Source organism: Ruditapes philippinarum, unplaced genomic scaffold (assembly GCF_026571515.1).
Source record: "Ruditapes philippinarum isolate M1 unplaced genomic scaffold, ASM2657151v2 ctg1789_1_1_1_1, whole genome shotgun sequence".
NCBI classification, from domain to species: Eukaryota; Metazoa; Mollusca; class Bivalvia; order Venerida; family Veneridae; genus Ruditapes; species Ruditapes philippinarum.
The window spans coordinates 157,395-179,396 of NW_026866785.1; the positions used below are offsets into that span (position 1 = coordinate 157,395).

Genomic DNA, 22,002 nt, shown 5'->3' on the forward strand with positions numbered 1-22,002 from the left:
TTAGTCATGTCATATAACAATTGCAAGCAAAACAAAAACAAACTAGAGCAATAATGGCTTTCAAAATTGTAAAAATGAATCTTAACAATATTTTTGGGTCTTATACAAATATAGACATAACTATTAAAGATTAAAACTAATTGTCTTTAGCCATGTAATATAATGATTGCAAGCAAAACAAAAACTGACTAGAACAATAATGGCTTTCAAATTTGTAAAAATGAATCTTAACAATATATTTGGGTCTTATACAAACATAAACATAATAACTTAAGAATAAAACTAAATGTCTTTAGTCATGTCATATAGCGATTGCAAGCAAAACAAAAACTGACTAGACAATATCGTAAGTTTGCATGAAATTGGCTTGGCAATTTATGAGATGTTGTTTAAAGATCAAGTTTACGGACGAAAGATAGACAAAAGCTCGCAATGTCACTTTGTTAGCTAAAAACGCACTACTTTACTCTTTCACTCTTCCAAGTTTCAGTGCCCTGGCCATTGTGTGTATTTTGGTGTTGACTGCTTTGGTGACTAAGCTTCTCTCCATATTTAGTTTATTGGTGCAGTACACTGAAAAAAAACAAGGTTTATTTTTCATTTCCATGTTACCATGTTTATACTGGATAAAACTAGAACTATCACTGAAGGTGAATGATACCCCAAAACCCCACTTTGAAGTAAAGTGGCAGTAATCTATTAGTAAAGCCCACCTACAAATGAAGAAAATAAACACCAAAGGCAATTATTATTTATTGCTGGCTTGATTTTGATCTGTTGGGATGAACATGTATTTGCATTGCAAAACCTAGATTTATTTACAAATGACAAGTGGCTCATAAATTATATTATTTATCTAACTTAGTTAAGAAATCAAGGTATCATGTTAAAAAAAACACCAAAATAACAAACAAGAGCGATCAGTGATCACATGTGTCGCCTCATGATGGCCAATTTCATGTTGGGACAAGTTTTGTGACTGACAGACAGACAGACAGTGCACAACTAGACTTGGTACTGATCATTCCTTTAAAGTTTGGATGAAATTGCACCAGTAGTTTTTGAGGAGTAGTCCGGACAAGCTTTTATGTATCTGGCAACACACAGAAAAAAAACCCACCTTTTCATCAAACTTGCCAAAATATCATTCAACCGGAAAACCTGTGCAATATGTGCAAGGACTTGAGCAACAGATCAATCCTGTAAAGTTTCATTGAAATTGCATTTGTGGTATAAGAGATGTAGTCCGGACAAACTTAAAAAGGGCCATACCTCTGACAAAAATCATTGAATTGGAAAATGCTGACAATATGCACAACTAGACTTGGTACTGATCATTCCTGTAAAGTTTGGATGAAATTGCACCAGTAGTTTATGAGGAGTAGTCAGGACAAGCTTTTGTGTATCTGGCAACACACAGAAAAAAACACCTATTTATCAAAGGGCCATAACTCGGCCAAAAATCATTCAACCGGAAAACTGTGAAATATGCACAAGGACTTAAGCTACAGATCAACCCTGTAAAGTTTCATTGAAATTGCATTAGTGGTATAAGAGAAGTAGTCAAGACAAACTTTAAAAATAAAAATTATTAAAGGGCCATAACTCTGACAAAAATCATTGAACCGGAAATTGCTGACAAAATGCACAACTAGACTTGGTACTGATCATTCCTGTAAAGTTTGGATGAAATTGCACCAGTAGTTTATGAGGAGTAGTCCGGACAAGTTTTGTGACGGACGGACAGATAGACAAGACGACAGAGAAATGATCCCTATATGTTGCAACTACTCCATAGAGGCGACACAAAAATGAACCATGCTGTGAACATGACAGCTAGGTCAGAACTCAAAGTTAAAACCAGGGTAATTCAAATAACCATTAGGATTTTTCTTCTAAATGCCACTGTTTGAAAGAACAATGTTGACTAACCTGTCTTACTTGTATGCAAAACTCACTTTTTCAATTATACATCAATAACAGTGGTTAAAATATACACAGATACTTTTCTGACAAATTCTAAATCATTACTGACATGATGACTGAGAAAAACTTAAAATGTGTCAATAAAACACAGATGCCCCCACACGCCACTGTTCTGTCAATCTTATGACTCTAGGTCAAATAGTTTTTGGACTACATGTGCCACAAGTTGAAAACTAAAAATCAACAAAGGGCCATTATTCTGTTTAATTTAGTTGCAGCAAAAATTCCTTCCTTTACTACCATCTACACATTAAGTTTGTTAATCCCTGGAAGTTTAAGCAAAATCTGCCATCCGGTTTAAGAGGAGTTGCGTTCACAAGATTTTGGGACAGACTGACAAGTGCCACGCTATATGCTCCCACATTGTGGGGGGATAAAAATAATCTTATTTTACTTACATGTTAAACTGTCAAATCCTCTTTTGTGCCAGGCAGTATCTACTGCACTGGACATACCACTGCGGGTTTTACAGGGAAATTTCGGGGAAAGTCTTAATCTGCTGTGAGGTTTTTTAAGATGTGGACCACTTCTGATTTGTTTTCAACCTTTGACTGTCTGTGAGAACTGTAATTGTAAAAATATATTTCAAAAATATTTTCTGTATTTTAAAATTCATCTTTAAACGTTATATTGACAAATATTGAAGATTGAACACCAATGAATTGACAATAACATATTTATAATTAATGTAACACAATGTTCATACAGTTACTAGAATAAGTTTTGTTAATTATTAATGCTAATTGCACGACTTTTTCCTGACCAATTTTAGTAATCACTTTTATGAAATAATTCGGACTGCATATCGATTATTCATCACATGAAGATACATCAAATTGTTTCTATTGAAGACGACCCCAAATAGCATTACAAAAATTATCACAGTATTATCATTTAATTGCTACACCATGATTATAAATATATATAAAAAAAACCTCATAGATTTCAACTTACAGTTTAATAGGCATTTTTTGTTTGATGTATTGTTGAGGATTGTTAATCACAATTGTATAAATCTGACCATTCACTGTCATTTGTAACTGTAGCATATGACTGATGAATAGACCTTGAATATAAAAAAAAATACATATGTACAAACAGTATATGGAGAGATATTCATATATTGAAGCAACTGACATAACACAAACAGTTCAACAACACCAGTCAGTTTTGCATAGTCCTTTACTTTCGTAAATAAACAAAATACAGAAAACAAACTACCAGTACTCACTTTAGTGCTGGCAAACATCTGGCAAAGGACATCCTCCGAGATCTTGTCAATAAGATCTTCCATGATGTTGTGTTCTGATACCATTGATTCTTCATGATGCACATCCCTTAAAAAGAATGCATGTATTTAATATGAATTTTAGTCTTAACCAATGAAGGTAAAATATGATAAACAAGATCAACAAGGAAAGGCGGCGTTCAATGAACGCAACCCCCATATGACCAAGCAACAAGTACCAATGGCAAGGAGCCCAGGCGGACCCAGTTTGTCATGTAGAAATAAATACTTTTTTAAAAAAAACAATTACACATTCATGTTATTTTGAAAAAAGAAATATGTACATGAATATAGAAATATAGAGTAACATGCAAAAACAACAAAGCCATTGTTTAAAAATTCTTTTCTCATATATGGATTGTAATAATATTCATTGGTTCCCTAAACCACGAGTGTGCCAGCAATATAGGATTATACCATGATAAGCTGCATAGACATATAATTACAAAATAATTATTGAAATTCTTCCAATTCAAGTACATGTTATTTCGAAAATATCATTGTAAATGTAAATGTGTCTTACTCCATTTCCTTGATCTTATGCAGCAGATTCTGTCGGCATAGAAGCCAGTGCTGTTTCAATGATATTTCCAACACGTCTCTCCATTTCTTTTCATGTTTTTATTTCCAATTGTTGGTATATTTAGTGTTGACAACAAATTGTTGACCCTCACCGGCCCACCTACACTATCAATCATTGCTGTAAGAAAATGAAAGAAACAAATTATTTCATTAAAGTACATGTATACAAATATTTTGTCAAAAAAAAAACTTCACATGGATTGTAATTTACATAACCATGATAATAACACATTGCATAAATTAATATAGAGCTATTTTTAGCTGCCTCATGTACGTTGAATATTAGTACTACTGTGACTGTGTGTATTGGCAGCCTAGTGTAAACTGTGTCTTTTATATAATGTACATGTAGGATTCTGTAATGTCTTACTAAAAATTGCATTGTTGCAAGATTTAATTTAGCAAAGTTTTATCATTTGTTTTTCAAATTTCTCAGTGACTTTGGGGAAATTAAAACAGTTCAGAGGGAAGTTTATAAAACATTTCACAATAGGAAGTGGCTAGCCGTACGGGCCCGTACGGCTAGCCAAAAGTTCTAGCTGTACGTGAGTCACGTACGACTAGCCAGGACACACTGTATTGGCTAGCCGTACGGCACTTTTCAAAATTATATGGAGTATGTGAGTCACGTACGGCTAGAACTTTTGGCTAGCCGTACGGCTAGCCACTTCTTTCACAATAAGGAGTAGTGTTTTACAGCTAAACACAAACAAGATACATGTATTCTGTATAATAAATTAATTATTTATAAATCTGAAACATAAATTTGGTCCGCATAATTTTACATGTTTGAGATCATTGGAAGACAAGTAAATAAACACTGATAAATCATAATGTATCGATATATTCATTTTGGTACGAGACATTACATCTATGAATTCATTATCAGTATATAGTACTTAATGTAAACTATGATGCAATACATTAATCACTTACCTGTTGCTAATTTTGTGTTGACAACGAACCATGGCATTCAGTGATTTTTTTACAAACTCATCAGTGTGGGTCCTAGGATTCGCTGGGCTATGAATCAATGAGTCCCAAAATTTAGCCGACAAATCCAAGTTACAAGGCTTAATATTGCTTTAGTGATATAAAAGGTATATTAACAATGGAATGAAGAAAAAATGAATTTGATTTCTACGTTAATTACAATGCTTCTGTTACTGAAATTATTCAAAACTGTCAAATAAATTTAATAAGATTATTTCCATTAATTTAGTTTGAGATTAATCAAAACTTCATTTTCCTTAATATTTTTATGCTTATCTATAGTATAGCACATTATTATTTCTTATCTGTAGAAGATTTGCAAACATAACTTGAACACAATTTGGTATTTATTACCAAATTCCTGTCAGACAGGACTCCCTACTCAGAAAAAGTATGCATCCAAAAGATGCACATTATTTGAAACTTTGCATCCACAGCAAATTCAATGAGTCCTGGACTCAGGATGCAGAGGTAAAAAAATCACTGGGCATTCCAACTTTCACAGGTCTTCAATCTACTAGAGTCTGTGTGTTTTTCCATAGGGAACACAATTCACATGACCGCATTCTGTGTTTCGTCATTTCACATACAAATAACCAGACACTCCCTGTTTAAATTCACCTAACATGTTGTCAAAAGTTAATCAGTGCTGTTAATGGTAGCCAACTGGTCCAAGTCTACATTTTTTACAAAATCTTAGGTTTGACCGTAACACGCCAAACTCAACGATTCTTCTTCCCTCTTTCCAACCCTCATTATCAACCGATTTAGGAAGAGTTGATGTCTTGTAGAGCTGGTTTGGTTGACACGTAATACTGGTTACCTGCACTATAGTTATGTTCTAAAATAAAGTCGGAATACTTGAGTTTTTCTGCATCTTTTTACACTTTTTTTGAATCGACCGAGTGTATCACGCTGTAAGACGCCATGTTAGATATCTGCGGAAATTACGTCATTTTCTTGGGGAATACTACCACGTGACCGGGGATATTCGCTATTATTAGAATTCCGACTTTATACGTAAACAAACGAAGTTCGTTACGATAAATGGCGAGATATGGCGGTAATTGTCGAAGATTGCCGATTTCATTATGGGTCTTCTACCTTATAATTGTATTTTCTGATCGCAAGATCAGTAAATACATAGCTAACATCCACGGTCTAACACAAAATTTCCTCACAGACCTAACAACGCAAAGTAGTTCTCACTCTTAACTACTTAAAAACCAGCAATTTAAAAGAAAGAATAATTTTTAATGTAGGCATTAAACGAATTACAGTGCATTTAAAGTTTACATTAGTCAATAGAAATATGAGGTTACAATCACAAATTTCGCGGATGAAAATGTTCGACTATTTTCGTAAAGCTTAATCAATGAAAATGCTATTTTTAGCTTTGTCGATTACCGAATACTCCAGAGCACTCCAGAGCGTAGTACACAAATAAATCTGACTGTCGAGTAATGGAATATATACATGTCGGACTGTTTTGGCGAGAAGATTTTCGCTAAATTATGTTCAACAGTGTTTAACAACAGGTTTATCGTGAAAAAATACCTCGAAATTAATAAGGATTACAAATACGAAATGAAAATTCTCAATTTTAGAATTACAATATATTTGTTTTTATTCACGCTACATACGTATTACTTCACTGTTGTGTAGAGGTAAAATTTTTAAAGAGTCTTTTTAAAGGAAGTAGCCACGATATGCAAGGATAAAGTGTGGCTGTAATAAAAAAATGAAAAATGATTTTTGATGCAACTCTAGGCATGCAAAATTCCATATGTATCAATCACAAACTGTTAAACGCAGTCGCTGCGTAAGATGCATAATAGTATATAAAAAAAAACTTATACTGGAAAGATCAGAAAATACCACAGAGCATGCAGGCCTTTGATTTTTTAACTGTTATTGTGAACTACAATACCCTCCATGATACATATGATGTTTCAATTTGATAACTCTTAGGCAAAAAATAAAAATTTGTTTGTTTCCACTTCCCGACCCATAAAAATAAGGTTGGGTAGGTAGGTAGGTTATAGCACGGACTTTAATTGACATTTAAATCCGTGGTTATAGGTAGGTACATGAAGGACTTTTTTTAAATGTGCAAAATAATATAATTCCTTGGCAAAATAGTTATTTACTGAACAAAGTTGGATTAACTTTCAGAACTGATATGTTTGTGGCGATTATCTGGCAAAATTGTTTTTATAGAAAAGTTTCTGGTGAACTTTCAGCGAATAATTTTTTTGATAGAAAGATTCTGGCAATCTCTGGCAAATTAGTTTTCCACTGAAAGTTTCTGGCAAACTTTTGGCGAACTACTTAATATTCTGGTGAATTCGCCGCAAAGTCGCCAAATGTTTGCCACAGAGTTGCCACTAGTGGCGATATCTGGCAAACACTTGACACAGTGTTTTGGCGAACTAAAAGGTTTGCAGCGAATTTGCGGCAAAGTTGCGGCGAGTTTGCGGCAAACCTTTCCTTTTGGTACGGGGACATATTTAAACGCGACATGACGTCTTTTATCATGGTTTGTTGTACAAAATCTAGGCTTCTTGACCACATATGTTTCAGTGCATGTCGACAAACACTTTGTCCATATATTGTACTGTTAAAGGCATGTCAACAAGTTTTTCTGGCATGTTGATATATCTTATCTCAACTGCACATTAGTTATTATGAGAAGGCTAAAAAGTAAGGGCGTCTTGTCGACATCCTTTCAGGCATGTTGACATATTTATGTCGTTATACTTCTCCGGTCGATATTTGACGTCTTGCATATCCCCTAACGCACTATCTCCACTTTGAAGAGTATTCAAATAGGCTACAAATTCCTACAATCACTGTGAAGTGTATTGATATTGATGGGCGTGGGTTCAACCCCCAGAAGGGGCAACTTTTTTTCTTCCTTTTTTTCTTTTTAACATTTTTATTAATCTCTCAGATCCTTAATGTAAGATCAAAGTGCTTTATTTTAATTATATTATTATTGTAGGTATTTATTTACTTAATAATGCAAATATGATAGCAAATATAATAGCAAATATGATACCAGATATTTTCAAAGTTTAATACAATAAAAACTACACGGTAAAAGTATTTTATATTTTGCAAGACCAACCAATGTACATTTAAAAAAATTAAGGCAAACTTTGAAAACAGCCCCTCATTGTGGAAAATTTTAGGGATATTTTAAAAAAGGATTTTTACATTGGGAAATGGTCAAATAAGTGTTAAAAGTGGGTGGGGTAGGATTACATTTTTATACATATTAAAAACATTTCATGTAAAAACAATCATTTTGCTTGTTTAATTTGTTACTTATTGTCATTATTTGTTTTTTAACAATGAGGAATAGGAAAACATTTTTCATATTGATAATATTATAAATTATTTAGAGTTTCCTCATTTCTGAAAAAAAGTCCTTCTAATGGCAAAGATTTAGTTCAGAAAAATCTCCATAACTCATAAACCACACGGTAAATTTTGTTTAAATTTTGCATACAGGTGACATTTAAGGCAAATAATTGTCCTATGTTGTCAACTTGACAGTTCCTTATAGTGCCCATTAGGGGTGTACTACCTTAACTCAAAATGTCATGATGTCAAGATGCAATGCTGTGTAAAGACACGCATATAAAACATTCAAATCTTACTTATTTTTTTTTTATTAACTTGATTTATAAATTGACGACAGTGCAATGTATCTTAGTTAGGATGCTGTCAATTTATGAAGAAATCAATTTCTTTCAATAAAAAAGACGCTTGCTGTGTTATATATTTGTTATGAAACTTTTACGGGTTATATGGCCGTATATAAACGATTGCAACAAAACATTAGCTAAGCGGTTCGGCAACAAATGGCCAAACCTGTAAAAAAAAAACACAAAAAACAACAACAACAAAAAACAAAACAAAAAAACCCGGTCATTAAACTTGTCAAAAATCTTTATAACTAATATTAACAAACGTGCAATATTATAAAGACATATAGGCAAAATTAAAGATGTTCGACATGTATTCTTGAAACTTGTCATGATTTTAGAATATGATAAACATTTCAAGCCAAAAATCTTAGAGGTCACCGATATCATTTTCTGAATTCATGAATTTCATTGTTTTATTTATTTAACCCTAAGCGACCATGTACTGAATTGGTGTTCTCAGTATGGTACTATAACACAGTGACTTTGATTGTGTTTCGTATTTAAGAAGCATTTTCTGTTAATCTTTACGGGAATTTCTTTTATATGTTTGTTGTTTACTTAAGTCAATGGTTGAACGAAAACTATTCTACCAAAGGAATTACAATGGATGGAAAATGGAAGTGCAACTAGAACATCTATTTGCATAAATAATCATATTATTTTAAACTAAAGAAACATGTTTCTCTGATATCAAAATAAGAGAAGTGTTGTACTCTATTTAAAAAAGAGTTATGTCAAGTAAACCCTCATTATGGACAATAATTGTATCCGGACAAACGCACTGCGTTGCAATCAACTCGCCGCCGCTTGCGTTGTAATCACTTTTTGTCAATTCTTTTATAAAAAGGAAATAACAATTTTCAAAAGTTCAAAAATATGGTTGTTTTGTGCATTTATCATACATGCCATGTAATGTTGGCGTATTTAGGGGTAATTTTGCACACATGTGTACATGCATGTTTTAAGCAAACTTAGGCAAAAATGGCGTCCCCTCGTCAAACTGTACAGAAGTGATTGCACAAATGGCAATTAATTGCACCGTGTGCGTGTAATAAGTTGGAAAAGTACATATGTGGGCTCCAGTCTCACTAGGTGTTTCCAGTTAAACATTAAAGAATAAAGCAAAATTCCGTCATAAGCTTACCGACAGCAGCAAACGGCCATATTTTATCCTCCGCTTCTGCGACGAAATCTCCAACGCCGCTTCGATGGACCCACCGTGTCTGCGAAAGCTATTGCCAGTGTGATTATTATGTTCTTGGTTTACAAATGCGTAAATCATTCTATTATTCTACCTTATGGTTTTATTGTGATTTGTTTTAAAAAAAATTAACAGTCCCGCTTAAAATTGGTTATGCTATATATTTATTCTTTAAATAATGACAATTTTGTTCTTAGTTGTATGATTCTTTTATTTTCTCGTATGTATGATACATTTTGATGCAGCAAAATTATATAAATATAAGACATATAATGGTTTATTGCGGTAGCAGAAGGAAGTTTGCGACATTACAAGAGCTCATATAAAATCATACAGTCTATTACAATACAGTACAAGACAAGAATTGATGCAAAGCATCAAAGGGCGTCCAAACAAGAAATGCAGCAAGCAAGTGAAGATGAACTAGTAGACATCTGATGACCAGATATTCTTATAAACTTTTCAATGGTTATTGGTTTTAACAAGAATTGTATATCCTTTATGAATGGGCGGTCGAAAGACATTGTTCATCATGAACTTTGGTAGGCATGAAAGAGATTTGAATATTAAATGTTTTTTTCCACAGGAACTTTTATTCTATCAATGTTAAAGATAATATCCAAAATATACAGGTCTATAATATCCAAACTATACCCCCTATATGTTATAAGTTTATTTATACTATAAAGGGGTATTTCTGGATATTATCATTAATATTGGTCATTTGATAGAATTTCAAGTTCATGTGGTATTTTCTTTGGAATATGCAACATAATAGTCAAAATGAGCAAAGTCTGTTAATTGATTTATTTGGGAGGTCAATCTACTATTTTAATGACCTAGTCTGACCCATCAGTGTGTTTACATGCCTATCAATAAACCATGTTAAAATTGCAGACGAAGAATGATAATACTATGATAAACAATTCGTAAAAATTGCCTACTTAAAGATTGCAATTAATTGTTCTAATATGTTTCCATTTCATTTTCTGCAAAATTATCCAGTTCGTTGCGACACCAATGACCGTTTAGGTAAACTAAAACTACTTCTATAAATAGATTTTCGGACTGGTCATCATTCTATTTATAGATAAAGCAATAACGCACATAATAACCCACTGTGTACTACAAAATGATTAACAAGTAAAATGGTTTCCTGCGGGGAACATTTTTAATGACATAAAGATATTTCATTTAACTATTTTCAACATTTTTTTTTTTTTTTTTTGGGGGGGGGGGGGGGGGGTAAAAAACGTTTGTATCAGGAATATTGTTAACTATAATCGATCAATATAGAAGAAGGTCTTTGGAAAGTGGTGACCGTTGAAGACCGGAGAAGGCCGAAGATAAAACAATTATTTCTTTTTAAGAAAATGATTTAATAGGCCTACCATTTTATGAACAATTCCGAGCAAAAAAATAAAGTAAACACACAAGTTTACGCAGAAAATATCTCTATTTATTATAGCAGATGCCACTACGAATATTTTAATTTTGTAGATTTTCAGTATTTGTAAAATTTGAGATAGATTTTAAAGAAACATTGATAATTTTCAAATTTTGCAACCTAAACGGTAAAATAATTATAGAAAATTAGAAATATCACGTAATAGTTTTTTGTTCTTAAATAGGTGTTGTCCGGACTAATTCCCTAGAGGTAAATCCGTAACGTATCGGCAAACGGTATTTAGCTAGGTTTTCGAAAAGGTCAATTAACCAATCATGTACGGTTTACAGATCACATGCTCCTCCATGTACCGAAAACAGGTCACGTGCTCCGCCATGTCTCAAAAATTAAACGCGAACCAATACCCTGCGGTCTCCAGACCGCAGAGAATAAAAATACCGAAGAGCGCGATTAATTGACGGATAAGATAATTTCATTTGAATATGTTTACATTGCGAAATTATCCAGTTCATTATTCATTTTACATATCGCGACATTTCATTTTTGATTATCAAACACTCATACCAATCGGAATGTTTGGCTATTATGGCCGACGAAAAGGCTCGAAGAGTTGCAATTGCCTTTTCACAAAATATGATTTCGTTCTATAAGGGTGTCGTGCTTCGGCGCGGACGCCAATGATACGTATGTATGTATGTATGTATGTAGTTAAAGCTTAATGAGGGTCCATCCGCCCTTTCGGGCACAAAATGCAGCTTGCGCTGTCGAGTACGGACCCCGGACATGTCACCAGTCATGTCCTTAAAGAGTTAATTTTGAAGCACAAAATGGTGATAATTTACCTCCATGCAATTTCCACGGAGTATTAGCCAAAGATATGAATTTTGAGCCGAAAAGTAGGTCACTGTACGGCGGTCAATGAGAACCTAAATGTACAGTAACCTGTGACAATAGAAAAGGTGTTTAGCCCTGAAAAGGGCTGTTGGTGCCAGCTATAGGCCTGCCTTACAAGCCGTTTATCTGTACTAGGGGCTCACGCACCCTAGTACACCATCCTCGTCGTCTCAGCCTACTTTGTAGGGCCACTCCCCTCGGCATTAGTCAGGACATCGGCAGCTGGTCCGCAGAAGTGACGAAGTAGGAGTTCCGTAAGGAAAAATTTAAGTTGACTACCAGCCAAGTTGTAAATCTTCTGCCGATGCCCTGTGCCTTCTCAGCGACGTGCACGCTCCGAGGGGAAGTGAGAAGCAATGATACGTGTGGGTGTTTTCGTTTATTTATACTCGCCACCGGATGCCCATATGGGCGAGTCCTCCAGAGGAGTATTAGCACGCCCGTTTAACTCACAACGAGTAAAAAATGTCCATTGGTTAAATGTTGTGAGCAACTTCCGTTCCTCGTTGTGAGCACCCATCTTTGACGTGTGACACGATAAACATGGTGAGTTTTTCATAATTTTTGAAGATTACAGACATTTATGTAAAAATATCGAAATGCAGTTAGCTAGCGATGTGTTTTCCGAGTATGCACATGTAAAGATATTGCCTGTTTGTGGACAATTTGATGGAAAAACCGTGCGACGCAGTCACTCGGGGTAGCTGGAAAGCTGGAGACAACTTCTCTCCGGACCAAATTTAACATTGAAAACGTCGATTCTGGTGACGTTTTGTGCATTCTAACATAAAACTGATGCCCACAAGCCTTCAGCGTAAATTATTATCTGAAAGTCTTCATAGAAACGAAGATATACCCTTTTTTGCTTTAATCCTCGTTGTGAGCACCATTACCTCGTTGTGAGCAAGACAAGCGCAGTGCGTGTATGGTTTTAATATGTAATTCAGATGGTGAAAATATAATTTTCAATCTACCACAGCAATTAAAACAACAGGCAATATCTTTACATGTGCATACTCGGAAAACACATCGCTAGCTAACTGCATTCTGATATTTTTATATAAATGTCTGTAATCTTCAAAAATTATGAAAAACTCACCTTGTTTATCGTGTCACACGTCAAAAAAGGGTGCTCACAACGAGGAACGGCAGTTGCTCACAACATTTTAACCGATGGACATTTTTCGTTGTGAGTTAAACGGGCGTGATTAGTCATAATGCAATTACAGATACAGAAAGATGCCCCAATTTCAGAAGCTTCTCCTGGTTCTTTAGCGTGCCAAGTGTTTAAGCACCCATACACGGGACCTAGATTTAAAGTCTCATCCGAAAGACTGATTAGTAATTTTAGTTTGCCAGCCCGGGAATCGAACCCACAATGTCGAGATTACAAGTCTCGCGCTCTAACCGATTAAGCTATGCGGGCTGGCCAATGATACCGACTTTTACAGTATTTATATATAGGCAGTGGATCAGACATGTAAAAATGGTATTGGCCTACTTCGTAAATGAGGAAACGCTAGCGACTTCGTTAACGTCAAATTTCAAAGTTATACCGTCCGCCGGGTCACTTTACATGCAAATTGCATTAACGGCATAACATTTTCATTTGTTAATGATTCTTGTTGGATATATTCCGATTTATGTTCCCTGTATTTTTATGTAAATGCATCTTACATGATATCCTCACATAGGTTCATATCGTGGTTAAATTATTAGGCATATGAAGACCATTACTATTGTATGTCCTGAAGATTTTAAAATTTATTTCCATTTATTAGACATACATATACATTTATAAGGAGGATAAAGCATTTGCTCTATTTACAAGTGACATTCACAGGGACGCTGTTCATTTCCCCTACACTATAGTCTAGTTTAATGATGATGATAACGCCTTACCATCAATTCGTGCTTAATTTATAGGCGGTATTTGTATGCTCTATCCCATGATTCAAGTTATCGAATAAATATTTTTCAGTAGATCTATACAATAAATATTTTTAATTATACAATATAAATTTTCAAATGTACCACATACATATAGAAAATTATCGCACACAAATATTTTTTATGATTAACAAATATTTAGCAGGATTGAATAAATAGTGTGGTATAGAATATAAAATAATAATAATAATAATAATAATAATTATTATTATTATTATTATTATTATTATTATTATTATTATTATTATTATTATTATTTATTATTGTATGCCAAACTTCTTAAGCACTTTTTTCATGCACATTGACACGTTCAAAAGTACTGTACAGTATAACTAAATAAATGATACAATATTTTAAAGAAAAAAAAATTAAAACATCAATATTGCTCAAGTCACAAATTCAAATCAAATGTGAGTTATACAATATAAATATTGGATATAGAACAAAAATTTAATTTATTGAATATTGTAAAGCTTAACATGCCATAATATAGATATTCTTTACCTATTATTTTATAATGGCAAGAACTATCCTTTAAATTCGATATATCATTATTTATGTAAAAATGGTCAATGAGATTCCCAGATTTCTTTGTATATTTAAAATGACCAATGAGAACTTTTTCTTATATTCAGTTCTTCTCTGTAAATTATACAGGAAATGATTTTAGACCGGTCATTGACCGGAAAACATACCAGGCATAGCTGAGAGAACAAAGAAGGACCATGTTTGATTTAAGTTATATAAGACACTTGTTAGTTTATTTCTTTCTGAAACTTCAAATAGAATAGCCTTTCGACCGTATGTCTGTACGTCTCGCCGAATAATATGCTAATGGTTATATCGATAAGTAATAGTCCTGATTTTTTTGTTTAATGTACGAGAGACTTTAATGTTTAAATGTCTTTTAAATTAAAAGTTTATCAGTTTAATATTTTCAAACTAGTAGGAGGTAAAAATAACCCATTGTTTTAATTTTATTTCAATATGTATTAATGAGGTGTCTGATAAAGCTGAGGGTGACTGATAAAGGAATAGCATTGTTTGAATTAAATTTCCCATTACTCTGTTTTGTATTGATTTCTTAATTGTTTATATGGGTTGTTTATATGGGTTCTTCTCCATTGTTAATTATTTAAAATGACATTGCAACATGTTTGTTATAACGACGTACCTATGCTTATAAGCTTACAAGAAATAAACTCTGTTCTATTATGTTCTTATAAAGCTTAATTCATCAGGCATGCACGTGTTTTTAGCAGAGAAATCAATGTACGTGTATATAAAAATTGAGTACTTATAACCAAAATAAGTTTTACTTGCAAGGAAAATGTCATTCCTTTCTTTGAGTTCTGTATGACATTTCTTTATTAACATAACTTTCAGAAATTTTAAATTCAATAGTGATATAATTGAAGAATTAATGAGGTAGAACAAAGTTTAATAACAATAAAATTGATCCTTATTTCATACTTTCCAGTGTTTAACTGTTATATCAGATGATTATATTCTGATAAACCACAAGTGAAATTTTTAAAATAAAATTTTCTCTGTAGCAAGACTATATTTGAATGCGGTTGAATTAAAAGAATATCACAACTAATTGGAATAACAGTCAAAATATATGCCGTCATACGTAAATTTTGTTTCTTAAGGAAAAGAAAGTCGATGTGAACATACATCATGTTAAAAATGTACCAAAAAAAGAGAAATTTAACAGAATTATATTTCAAAATTGATGATTTGACGTCATGATGTGATGAATTTATACAAGATGTTAAAGACTGATGAAAATAAAGTCTTATTTGGATATTTATTTTATCATTTTTGAATTATAAGATATATTGCATACCTTGAACAAAGTTTACCTTAACAAATTCCTTGCGGGTACACAAAATATAATCATCTTTATATACCTGAAAAGAATGACATTTATTTTGAGTTTTTTATATCAACATTCGGAACTACTTTGACTGCGCAACAAGAAATCAGATTTTAGAGTTTTACGATTTTATCTCTCTTCAGAATGTGTGTACTTCAGAATGTGTGTAGTAACTTTAGCTGCAAAAATACAATGATTATTGGTAGGAAGAATGTTATTGATATATTTTGTATGTATTCTTGAATAAAAACAGCGCGCGCAGGTATAAACATTAAAGGAGATGAAAACGAAGTTTGACGGACGTACACAGTCGAGAAGTTGCGATAGCTACCCGTATATAGTTTCATTTTTCAAATCATAGCTGTCAAATGACTTAAAACTTACAATATATGCAAACAAAGCACCATGGGGATATGGATATTGAAACCCGGAATTACCTATTTAGACGTATACTTTAATGCCAGAATAGCGTTGATGAACTCTTTTGAAGTGCATAAAAATTTACAAAAGCCCTCGAACGTATTCATGTTCTTAATAGTTTTAATTCAAATACCCCATTCTGCAGATGATAATGCAAAAATGTACATTTATCCTCTATTATTACTATATAATATCCTTAATTAAGATTTGAATTTTAAAAAGAGATTTACAATACCATTACAGTTTCACTCTGATGTATATAAATTGTACCATTATTTTTTTTTAGAATAAAGTAGGGTTCGAGTTCAAATGTGCAGGAATATAATCACGAAGACCGATAGGCCCGAGGGATAAATTACATAAAGCGTGCATTATTATACTACAATGCAAGAAAAATTAATATATATTTCCATTCTAACATGTTGATAAAAAAAAGAATTGATGAAAATATGCATAGAAGTTAGTTGCCTGACATCATTTGGTTTATTGTCCCCCGCCTTTTCGAGTAAAAATGGGGATATAGAAATAGGTTCCGTCCGTCCGTCTGTCCGTCCGTCATACTTTCAAGTCCTGTCCATAACTTTGTCATTTATCAAAGGAATTTGAAATAACTTAGGACAAATGTTTGTTATAATAAGACGATGTGTCATGCGCGACAACCAGTCCCCTACCACCAGGGTCAAGGTCGCACTTGCTCATTCAAGGCCAACCTTGTCTATTTGAGGGTATATGTCGTGTCCGGCCATAACTTTCTGATCTATGAAGGGATTGTGTAAATACTTGCCACAATTGTTCACAATAATAAGACGATGCGTAATGCGCAAAACTGGTCACCTACCTCCATGGTCAAGGTCCGACTTGGAGGTCAAATATCAACATAGTCTGTTATAGGGTATATTTTGTGTCCGGTCCATAACTTTTTCATAGATCAAAGCATTTTGAAAATACTTGCCACAAATAGTCACATTAATAAGACAATGTGACATGCGCAACACCTGCATCCCTACCTCCAAGTTCAAGGTCACACTTAGAGGAAAAAAATAACATAGTATGTTAGAGGGCATACTTTATGTCGGGTCTATATCTTCTAAATAGATCAATGGATTTTGAAAATACTTGGCACAAATAGTCACAATGATAAGATGATGTGTCATACACAACACAAGCACCACTTCCTCCAAGGTCAAGGTCACACATACAGGTCAAAGATTTACATAGGGTATATTTTGTGTCCGGTCTATCACTTCTTCATAAATCAAGGGATTTTGTTAATACTTTGCACAAATGTTCAAAATAATGAGACGTTGTGTCATGTGCACTTTTCACTTTATTTCTACTGCGTTAGCAATGGAGTAAGGGGTATTTTTGTGTATTTTACACCCTTGTGATTGTAAGCTCTGTTTGCAATGTGCAAATTAAAATACTTGTTCGCTTCACAATGTTTACTTTTCAAAATTTTCATGACAAAAAAAGTATCTGGAGCCATGCTTCTTTCAAATCATGGCTGAGTTAATACGTTTAATATATTGATATCTCAATACCTCATTCTACCTGATAGTCTTGGTAGTAAGTCATCTTTTATCATTTACAAGACAAAACCAAATCATATATAATTCACGATTCGTAATCCTATCGGTATTATTATGAAACGGCACCCTCCTTGCACATGCGCGGGCCATTCTTTTGCGGTTGACAGAAACATTAGCAATGTTCATGGAGACATGATATGCAGAATTTTATGAAAAATACCACAGAACACTGGAACGTTTTAGCTTTGTCATTTCCATAGCCCCCCCTCCCCCAAAAAAAAAGCAACAACAAATCAAGAAGCGTTGTGTTAAATTAAAAATTATACGGTTTCTGTTAAAGCCGTGGTCTTGTAATTTTTTTAAGTTAATTATCAACACTATAAAAATAGCATTTGTGCCCGTGGCGATTCTTATCAGCTACCCTGAATTAATACACACTTGCTTATCTTAATTAATATGTAATAAAATGTGAATCTGGTTCCTCTACTAAGACTCGGTTTTTTGTTTAGAACCATACTTATTAATTAATTGTTATCCTTAAATGAATCTCAGTGACAACTTAAAGAATATTATGAATGAGATTGGTACTGTACGGAAAGGCCGGTGGGGACTTTTAAACTTCGTGAATTCCCAATGTCATCTTCGTGAATTCAAAGTTTTAACATTGTGACTTCATGTTTTCAACATACGAAATTCACGATTTTACGATTTCAACTTCATAATTTCACGATTTAACATTCACTTGAACTTCATGATTTAAGATTCACTAATTCACAATTTCAACTTCATGAGATGAATATTGAACTCTCAATTCAGGGAAACCGTTTTGTCTTTTGTGGCAGCAGATATTAGGAAATTCACGACCATTTGAATGAATTAATTACAAGTTGGTTCTACAAAGATTTATACCAGTTTATCTATATGATAGAAATGGAACAAAACAATACATATAACACGGAAATCGCAAATTTTGTTTCAAAAGTATAGTTACTTTCACAATAAAAATAAATAAATAAAGATTGATTAGTAGAAGCATGAATGTTTTAATTCCGCAACTGTTATTGCATTATGTAACTTAAAAACATAAAAATGGCTTTTGTTTAAATGCGTTTCAATAAAACATTATTAAACAACATTATTTTACAAATTGTCAAGGTATTCCGTAGTTCTTTAAACAGAACCGTAGCGATTTCAAGTGTGCTTGGCTATTGAAGTTGATCTCTGTCCCGACCATGCAGTTACTTCTGCTAGGAGCTGTACAAACATACCCCTACAGCTTACCCTTTGTGTCATTGAAGAGTACCTTTGAGAAAGGACATCTATATCATTGAGTTCACAAAGAAGTGGACATGCACTGTTCACACCATTGAATAGTTGTGGCTTATAGTACATCATATCGGGGGAAACGCCTGTTGGGCTTTCAATCTCAACTTGTCTTCGAATTCGGTGGTGATTCCACATTTCATCTACGTTATCAAGATCTTGCTGGATTAAAGAAAGAAATCAAAACCTGACACATTCAATATGGACGGGGTCACCATCATGCAAGTAGCCAGAATCGCGAAGACCTTAAAAAAAGTTTTTACAAAAGGTTGTAAAATTGTCTTCAAATACACCCCAAAATTTTTCAATACGCTGGTTTGAAGTTGATCGCCCATATAAGAAGCTTTTTCTTCCAGACGAACAATCGTCATTTGAAGATCTCGAACGACCGAATTTTCTGTGCCGTAATCCGCACGAACAACCATCTGCAGTTGATTTATTGTTTTAATGCATTCAATGTAATATCTTGCAAAAATCTTTGGATCGTTATTTGTGTATGCTGCTCTCAGCCACAGCACATTTCTTGAGTAACCATCAATAGCCCCATGTATTGATATCCCAAAAAATTTAAGCTTATCGTATCCGTCAATGTGAATAATAAAGTTAGGACCACGATTGACATATATTCGTCTGCGTAACCGACGCCTTAACCGTAAGTTGACACCAGCTGGGTCCATCGCCTTGACTATTTGTCTCACTGTGTCTTGAGTTGCAGCAACTTTACCTGATGACTGTAATACTCTCCAGATTGTACGGTAGCCCGAATTTGAGAAACCACAGTGGCAAAGTTGCCTAACTTCGTTTATAGCCCTCGGTAAAGGAGAGTACAAACCGTATCTTCTTAGTCCTAAGCGTTGAACGATCCGACGGATCTGTCGAAGAGTTATCATAATGTTGTGTGCACAGCAAATGAATCCACATATCTCTTTCCAGGTATATCCTAGCCGGAAGTAATAGGTCACGAGAGCATATCTTAATTTGTTTACTTTAAATCCAGGAAATACTGCTCCCACATCTTGATTTAAGAATAAAAATAACCAAATGTAGATCTATACCTGAAATTATATGAATTGTGAAAAAGAGTATAAATATCTAAAAATAAATTTTCCTATGCATAATAAAGGGAAACACAACAATTCAGATTTTTTTTTTACCCATCAGAATTTTCGACTTCGTTAATTTACTTTTCATAGAATAAAATTGAAAGATGCACTAATCGATTGGTAAATAATTAAAAGAACAAACGTGCAAGCTTTAGATAGTATAAAATATGTTCTTACCAGTAATTGTAAAACAGCCATAGGTCAGTGACAAGAAGAGAATGCGTATTGATCAGTAAGTGATATTGAAAATTAACACAGTCATGTTCGAATAGACACATAGAAATTCATTCACCTTTGCAGTTATATCAACATAAGGTATGTCAAGTTGCATGGATTGATGTTGAGAAAATATTAACATTTTATCGACAAAAAAAATATATCGATATAAATTAGATCGTCTTATGGAAAATGTAGACAAAAAAATGTGATGATGTCTGAACTGATGTCAGCAAGACGTAGAAAGTTTCAATGGCAAGACGCCTTATTTATTACGTTAAGCGACGACACAACACATCGTATCGCGTTAAAATAAGTCGACATGCACACATGCGTATTATCTCGAACACGGCATCTCGGGGGGTCAATTCAAGCTTCCATATATACACGCCAATTAAAACTTATTTAACACATGATATTGCACAGTTTACAATAGGGTGGGTTTTGGACTTGTTGTTTCTCCACATGATGGTTGTATGTGTGCTTAAGAAAAAGAAACACACGGTTAACACAGAAATGTGGAAAGTGTGATTTTACACCCCCCCCTCCACAAAAAAGCGAAGGATATGTTCAGTATGTGTGGACAATTTGACCCTATAAAATGGTTCTGTTAAATAAATGTTAAAGGTGCTCTGTCAATGTGCAACAGCTACACACGAAAGAAAGTATCTTGAATTCAATCCTTGCTTTCATCGGCAACCAATGAAAGTCGTGCAATGTAAGCCGAAATTTCGAGTTAGTAAGTCGAAATTTCGAGTTACTAACTCGAAATTTCGAGATAAGTATGTCGAAATTTCGAGTTAGTAAGTCGATATTTCGAGTTAATAAGTCGAAATCTCGAGTTAGTAAGTCGAAATTTCGAGTTAGTAACTCGAAATTTCGAGATAAGTAACTCGAAATTTCGACTTACTAACTCGAGATTTCGACTTATTAACTCGAAATTTCGACTTACTAACTCGAAATTTCGACTTACTTATCTCGAAATTTCGAGTTAGTAACTCGAAATTTCGACTTACTAACTCGAAATTTCGACTTACATTGCACGACTTTCATCGAGTTAATAAAAAACATACACCTGGCACTAATGCTCTTCCGTACCTTTGTGCCACCGTACCTTTCTGTTGAAAATGATATACATGCACAGTGCGTTAACTGGAGTGCAGGTATAAGTTACCCGCACTCCAGAGCATGCCCATTGATTGGCTCATGTTTGCTGGGGTTTACTTATTGTGACGGCAGAGAAAAAGAAAGCGACAGAAATATCATATTCAGATGCTCGTTCATTGGTTCCTTTTTCCTGGGGTTTCATATTGTGACAACAGGAAACGTGTTTTTATGTTTGACTATGATACAAAAAAAAAAGAACATCAAAACACTCGGCAATCTGATTAATACTCGTGGAAAAAGCGTTTAATTATAAAGAGGGCTAGAAAGTGATTATGAAGCGGGCTTATAATAAGTGATTATGAAGCGGGATAGAAAGCGAGTTAGAAAGCGATTATAAAGCGGCA

The 22,002-nt window shown here is 33.7% G+C and overlaps 1 long non-coding RNA gene across 2 annotated transcripts; it reads right to left on the bottom strand.

Moving 5' to 3' along the window:
• Positions 1 to 37: 37 nt before the first annotated feature.
• Positions 38 to 4,000, bottom strand: LOC132733722 (uncharacterized). 2 transcript variants are annotated; one of them, XR_009626201.1, is made up of 5 exons: positions 3,798 to 4,000; positions 3,218 to 3,323; positions 2,941 to 3,052; positions 2,385 to 2,550; positions 38 to 573 (listed from the first exon to the last, which is right to left on the bottom strand). It is a non-coding gene; the product is annotated as an uncharacterized LOC132733722 (long non-coding RNA). The 2 variants fall into 2 exon arrangements; XR_009626202.1 differs by lacking the exon at positions 2,941 to 3,052 and having other exon boundaries at positions 3,798 to 3,997.
• Between the last annotated feature and the right edge of the window lie 18,002 nt (positions 4,001 to 22,002).